Source organism: Lipotes vexillifer, unplaced genomic scaffold, assembly GCF_000442215.2.
Source record: "Lipotes vexillifer unplaced genomic scaffold, Lipotes_vexillifer_v1.1 scaffold265, whole genome shotgun sequence".
NCBI lineage: Eukaryota > Metazoa > Chordata > Mammalia > Artiodactyla > Lipotidae > Lipotes > Lipotes vexillifer.
In genome coordinates this window covers 793,039-800,902 of record NW_006795112.1, presented here as the reverse complement: position 1 = coordinate 800,902, position 7,864 = coordinate 793,039, and positions in this window count along the sequence as shown.

Here is a 7,864-nt window from a genome sequence, read left to right as displayed (position 1 = left end):
CGCGTACCGAAAAAAAAAAAAAAAAAAAGGAAATGCAATCACATGCAGATGATATAGTTATTTCTCCACATACCCCAGTACAGGATAAACATTTTTGGTTTTATTCCGTGTATTATTTATTATTGAGGCCTTCAATTTTTCTTAGCCAAGAGACATTATTTCAAAATAAAGCAAATCTCTGGATTTTTTATATTTATAAAGACGCTACTAATAAAAGCATGAGTTTTTTTCAGAGTATATTTCAGTGGATGAAGTAAGGATGAATGAAAGAATGAGAATCTAGGTACCGTGATTGTAATGGAGGCCTTGGATTCATTATAATCAGACTGGTTGCATAAAAAGAGCCTATGATGACTTCTAGTGCAGCACTGTCTCTAATGGCCACCTTTGTGACCTTGAACAAGTCTGTGGACCTCTGTTTCATCACTGGAAAAAATTGATAGTGAGGGGGCATGGGCAACTAAAAGGATTGCTATGATCTGTAGGCTCCTTTTCACTTCTGATACTGCTGTGTAAAAGTCTGGGAGCTCAAGAAGTATTACTGCAGATTTACAGAGCTCAGTAGTTTTAGGTAGTTTTAGCAACAATGTAAATGCTTTGGTATGATCTGATGCCCAAGGATTTGAGGGAGGGTTGAGGGAATCTATGATTAAACATATAAATCTTTTCTAAAAAATTTGGGTTCTCCTTGGAGTACATTGAAGGCTTGATCTTCCAAATTATTCATTAGATTCAAAACTCTAAGGTGGTGTGTTTGTAATACTGGTAAGAGAAATACTCGGACTAGAGCCACTCTCTTCTGACCAACAGCATAAAGCCACTGTATTTACATAGCCCCACCGGGTGCCGTTTATACGACATGTTGTTTCTCAAACTCTGAACAAATTCCAGCGTCAAAGCAACATTTGCATTCTTGTATTGATTTGACAATTAACCCATAATTTGCCTGGTGATGGGTTACTGTCAAAAGGCTGTATTAATTTTAAAAGCCTCTTATCTGGCTTTCCCATCTGTTTTCTCGAGGACAGTCTACAGAAAAGAATTTCAAAATCTTCCTCCTACAGATCTTTCTCTTAAGCTGATCTTTCCCCCTACCAACATTAATGTTATTTCTCTTTTCTCACTCCTCTAGCCATCACTTCTTTTCCCAACTGACCTCATCTTCACTGTTTATTGATACTCTATTTATTGCACTCAATTTTTTCTCTTTATTCAGTTTTTTTTTGTATTCTGTTCTACAATGGCATTCACTTGATACTATTCATAGTTATTCTCATGTTTGCAAATATTTGGTGGTTTCTGATTTTGCAGAGCACCACGTTGCTCTGAGAAGAATACAGAAAATGACACAAACCTCTTTCTACCCACAGAAAATAAATTATCTGTTTAACGTTTACCGAGACTTTCCTGAGTGGCAAGGCACTACATTAGAGGCTGGAGATAACTCTTTTTTGTGTTTTTGGTTTTTGTTTGTTTGTTTCAACCAACTGTTTTACAGTAGTTTGGTGAGTGTGATAAAGAAACAAATCAATAATTAAATGAGAATAGAGTGGTGCCAGGTGGGGAGAGAAGCAATGACATCAGACCACAGTAGAGCTGGGAGGTGTGGAGAGAGAGTCCACAAAAGATCAGCTGACGCTGGAGCTAAGTCAGGGCAGGTTGGGCATTTTGGGCAAAGGGCTCAGCAGTGCAGAGGTATGCAAATAACTGTGATATTATAGAGTAGATACTGAAATATGTCATGAAGAAAAACTATAGTACCAAGGAAATTCAAGGAAAAGGTAAGCGTTGGGTTTCATGAAGAAAATGGCATTTAGCCTCAGTGTGGGTGAGTTTGATCATCTTTCTGTCCTCTTATCCGGCTGAAGGGTTAACTGAGAACCTAATCCCTTCTAAGCCCACCAGTGCTGTAAGAGGCTGGTATTCTAGACACTCTGAGGGAGAGAATTTGGGAAGAGGGCTTTCCTTGGCATAATACACAAATGTCTTGTATGGATGAGTTGAGTGCAAACAGAAGGAAGCAGGACCCCCTCACCCCAAGCAGGAACTGAGGAAGGAGGGAGGACAGAGGAGGAAGGAAATCTAATGGCCAGAAATGACAGCTGTGTTGGTGGCCATGAAACTTCTAACTGCCATACTTGTGGGTTCAGAGATGATTTATTCTTATTCATCCTGTTAGAAACCTCTCATAGCAGGTGGATAAGGCTGTTTTAGGCCAATTTTGCAAGTTGTATTTGGATCCCACTTACAGTTCATTCTCTTTACACTCCAACTTTCCCATTTTCTCCTCACCTGCATCCTAATAGTCATGTTTTCCTCTACAGTGCACACTATGATCCTTTTCACGTTTTGGCTGCCAAAGCCTCCCACTGCAGCACCTACTTAGGCCCCATCTCATCTACAGGGTCAACATATCTGAAATTCCATCCTCCATTCTTCCTTACTTACATCTTTTTACTTACATCCATCTGCTCAGTGAATCACTTAGATGTATATATGGGAGAGGAATGATTAAACTAATTAACACACTGTCATAAATGATTAGTCAGACTTCCCATGAACTCTCAGGGAATCATTTACCTGAATCTCATACTGGAAACTCCTCCGGCTATGTAGGAAAATATCTTACAGTAGAAAACCTCTGATTACTCTACTTTGTGTGTGATCTTAAGTAAAAGTAGAGGCAGGTAGCATTTGTGACTAGGGATAGGATATTAGCATTGCATTCTAGTAAAGGGTGCCTCTTGGAGTTGTGGGACGTGATGGCCCTGCGAGGGTGCTCTAGTTTTTGAGTCTTTATGAAAGAAGGTTCTAGGGGAATAAACTCCAATATAAAGTCTTCCCAACCCTGAGTCAAAAGAAACCCTCAAGAGTTTCTGCGCTCCCAACGCAGGGGGCCTGGGTTCAATCCCTGGTCAGGGAACTAGATCCCACATGCCGCAACTAAGCGTTTGTACGCCTCAACTAAAGATCCTGCATGCTGCAACTAAAAGGTCTCCCATGCCGCAACTAAGACCCGAGCAGCTAAATAAATAAATAAATAAATATTTTTTTAAAAAAGAGAGAAACCCTCAAACCCCAGGGTCCATCATAACTTGCTCCCAGCATCAGGGAGTGAATATAATTCCAGGAACATAAGTATCAATCTCAGAATATACTCAGAAAGGCAATGAAGAGCTCTAATCTGTGAGTCTTTCTGAGTTATTATTCCAAGAATATACACAGGGTTTTGAAATCATATTCTGTTGTTCCACCTGTATTTTCATTTCTCACTGACCCTTAACTTTCTAGATTTGGTAGAGGACTTCGTAAAATCAATAATACTTTTGTATGCTTATTTCTATGCAACTTCGTAACATGAAACATTTTGTTAACTATAAGTCATATTAAGTTTCATGTGATCTACATGCTTATTCCGTATTTCTCTTGTTCTTTCATAACATATCATCTAATCATCATCATCATCATCGTTACCAAATTCTATTAGAAAAAACATTGATGACGTATGCGTTTATATTCTTACAGGAGGCACACAGAAGCATAGTGAATGACTGACAACACATTCGTTCATTTTGCATGTGTTTAAAATATCCATTTGATTTTTACAAAACTCTCCAAATAAATATCCCTGAGTTAGAAGTTGAAATGTAAATCACTTAAGACTGGATTCACAATTTCTGTAGACTTCCTGATTTTGTATGTACCAAGAGAACAGCAAGAATAGCTTTTGTGATGTTACGCTAGTTCCACTTTCAATACTGTTTTAAAAACAGGAAACAGTGATGAGAATGCACTTCATAAGAGCCACACAAACTTTGGCTCTGCTCAATAGACTTGGCTCAGTCATATTCTGGGCCTGATTCTCCCACTCACACTGCAAATACCCAAATAGGAATGAATGTGATATTTCATCTAATCATAAATTTCAAAGCTGCTCTGTCAATTATTTGTTGCACCCTGTTAATTACACTAAGGCTCAGCAGCTTGCCCTTTTGAGGTAGAAAGTGTATTTTTGACATCTTTTCCCCATCAGCAACATTAAAATAAAAATATATTAAGAATTATTTGAGTTAGTAGAAACTAAATAGGCACTATGATATTATCTACATGCTACAGAGCAGAGAAAACTGAAGTTCAAGGATACAGACTCTTCCCCAAGGTGCCACAACCTGTTCAAAGTAGTCCCAGGACAGAGCTCAAGTCTTGCATCTCCAAACATCCTTGGTTAAGTCATAGACCGCCAAGTCAAGTGGCAACTGTGTCTGGAAAAACAAGGTAACAAGAATTCCAAAGGAAATCTGACAGAGATCAGGTAGATAAAATGATCAAAGTGCATCCATATTAAGTATAGATCATGTAAGTGTTTCTATTTAATCATTTATAAATGTCCCTGTGCTTTCTGACAAAACAATAAAGACTGAATAAATACTTGCAGAATATAGAAATGGAAAACAAATATAGAACCTAGGTAATGCCAGAGTACATAGCTTAGGGAAGCATTACCAGTAGGAATGTCTTTGACCTAATTTAGTTATGATTTTAAAAAGAAAATGTATAACTTGCTCTGCCCAGTGGTTCTAAGGGCCAATGAACGATGGATATTTCATAAGTTAGAGGCTGCAAAGAAGCAATGCTTTTCATACCTTTTGAGGCCAACATTAAAGTATACTTGGAAAATCATACAAAATTTAAAAAAATATGAATAATACCATATTTCCATTTCAGATAACCCTTTTCTTTATTTCTTATTTTTAAAAAATGACCACATTTTTGACCATCTTGCAATTTAGCAGGGCTCTGTGTTCTAACAATAGAGAACATCTCCCTGGAGTTTCAGCTTTCTTCAGGTGCTTAACGTTTTTTTCTCTGAATAGAAGGACTCTCTTGCCTGACATGGATTCTCACTAAAGACTTTGTGAGGAGAACTGTCTCAGAGATAAGCACTGAGTGTGCCCCAGTGTTTTCCCATTCCATGGGTCTTAGCCTGGGTTTTCACTGTGTGGCAGTGAGCTGTCTGGTCACCACCAAGGTCCTCTCTGCCTTAACACGCAGGAACCCTCTGTGGCAATATGACCCCATTCCCTTTCCGGAATGTGTAAGATGAGTTGTTTCTCCAGGTCTAGTAAGAGTGTGTGGAAACTCCACAGATGAATATGATATCTCTGAGAAACTCATTTCTGTCCCCTGGAAAGGTCTTCTACTCATCTGTGGTAGAGCACGGTCTGTTTGTTCCCCTGTGGAAATGACTTGTGGCAGTGGTAGCTCCAGTAATGTGTGGCACAACCTCTGTGCTACACTTGCCTGACAGGTCAGTAATTAACTTGCACTGCAATTGTTTGCGGTCTCCACCAGAGTATCCATTTACCAAAATAACATTTTAATTTCACTTTCCTCGCGGTTCACTCTCCTTTTCTTTTTTCCCTGTGGCTTCTACATCTCTATTAAGTCTAATTTCCCAGGCCACTTTCAGAAGCGGAGAGAGTACAATAAAATTCAGTTTCAAAAATGTCAAATATAATGAGAAAGGAAGATCACAGTAAAGGAATTTGACCATAGCCACCCCATTGGGTAACACTGACTTTGGCAGGTATTATATATAGGAAATGTGATAATAAGGCTTTGCATTTAGTTAACATATATCAGGAAATCTGGGTGATAGACTGCATTTACTGACAAAGTCTGGCAGATCATCTGCATGGATAAATTGTAATACAGTTATTGTCATTGCATATGGGTGTCCTAAATGGTAAAAATGACATGTAAAATATAAAATATGTTTTAAGTAGAATAAGTACTGACCAAAACTGTGTGGCAGGCCACCTTGGTATCTTGTTACTACCTCTCATCCCCTGAGCACCTTAGCCCATTAGTCTCCAACCTACTGGGAGCAAAGCAACTGGTTTTATATTTCAAATAATTATTGAGCCTCTGCCCTGAGAAACTGACTTGCTAGGTCCCACAGTTTCTACAAAAATTGTTAAGAATTCTGGGGTAGAGTTAGACATAAGCATGCTTGCTTACAATGAAGTCTGATAAGTCTGGTAAGAGTACAATGGAGAATGGGACTGAGGGCAATTTCCAGGTGAAGGTGACATTGAACTTGATGTTGTATGATAAATAGGATCCAAAAGGCAGAGAAGGGATATCAAGGGCAGTGCAAGCTGAGATCACAAGATTTAAGGAAAAGCAAAGTGAACATCCACAACAAATGACAGAGTGGGGTGGCTAGTTGGGAAACCTAGGGAGAGATAGTTGATTAGGGCTGGATTAGGAGAAACTTGCAGCTCTATTAAAAAAAGTGGGCTCTTGGGACTTCTCTGGTGGCACAGTGGTTGAGAATCTGCCTGCCAGTGCAGGGGACATGGGTTTGATCCCTGGTCCAGGGAGATCCCACATGCCGTGGAGCAACTAAGCCCATGCTCCACAACTACTGAGTGCTCTAGAGCCCATGAGCAACAACTACTGAGCCTGTGCTCTAGGGCCCATGTGCTGCAACTACTGAGCCCACGTGCCTAGAGCCTGTGCTCCTCAACAAGAGAAGCCACCACAATGAGAAGCCCGCGCACCACACAAAGAGTAGCCCCCTCTCACTGCAACTAGAGAAAGCCTGCGGGCAGCAAGACCCAACACAGCCAAAAAAAAAAATCAAAAAATAAAATAAAATAAATAAGTTCTAAAATAAAATCTTAAAAAAAAAAAGTGGGCTCTTATAGATCCCTGGAAATGTTGATGACTTTGTTTAAGGCATAATCCCTTTCCAAAAGACTTGGTGGAAAGGACCCAGAAGAATGGATCTCCAGCCACTGAGGCTGCACAATGAACAGGAGCATTCTCACGGGATGCTTCTTAATTAACTTTAAATCAGAACAAATATCACAGCATCTATTTGTAAACACTAATCTTATGAAAAGAGCACCCCATGACCTGGGAGAAAAACTTCAGGAACCTCACTTTCAACTTCCAGGTACATGTTTAATGCTTGTTACCAATCAAATGAAGAGAAAGGTAAAGGCTTCACTGGAATGACAAAATGAAGCATTTACAGAAGGGAGGTCTAAGGGTACAATTACATCTTATTAAGGGCATAAAAGAAAATAAAGTTAAGATTAGTGAAACTGCTTCTGAATTTCCCTCTGGTGATCAGGTAAGCAGTAAAAAATAGAAAAGCAAATAGGAACAAAATGCCTGCATTATTGTAATTATGTTCAGGCAGCATAAGAAATTTTATGAAATGGCAATCTCCTTAGATACACAGGAGAACCATAAGGGGCATTAAGTAGTGCAATCTTTTCTCTGTTTCCTCTGTCAGTTTTGAACTAATCTAGCAAGAAATGCTGAGCCATTTTCCGCCTCTTGCATACAAGTATCAATTAAGGGAAAACAGGGTGACTGTCTTAGGGCACTGGATGATGAAATGTCACTTAAGGAGAAAACATCAGCTGTAGAAGAAGTTGTTCGGCAGCCACAGAATTAAAAAACACTGTCATAACGAGCAGTCTCACCCTCTGGGACAGGGCTCATTCTCTGATCTTTGTTGGAAGAGTATCAAGTGCACAAATATACATTTCAACTTGCGATTGCTTGTTTCCTCAAATTTCATGTTCTATAGTATTTATTTTCTAAAGGACATGACTCAGTTGCAAAGCCCTTTTACCAAGCAGATTAAATCTAATCACACATTGATTGCAGTACACCAGGTTCCCTCCATCTCCATCTTGGCCGGCCCAAGTTAAAATATGAGGAAGCTGCATATTGCCTAGTGTTTGACAGTAATTAACAGGAGTCAGTAATTGACAGTAGGAAAATGTGGATGACGTTTGTTTTATTTAGCAAATTTCTTATTGTATCCAATTAGTCTTTCCCT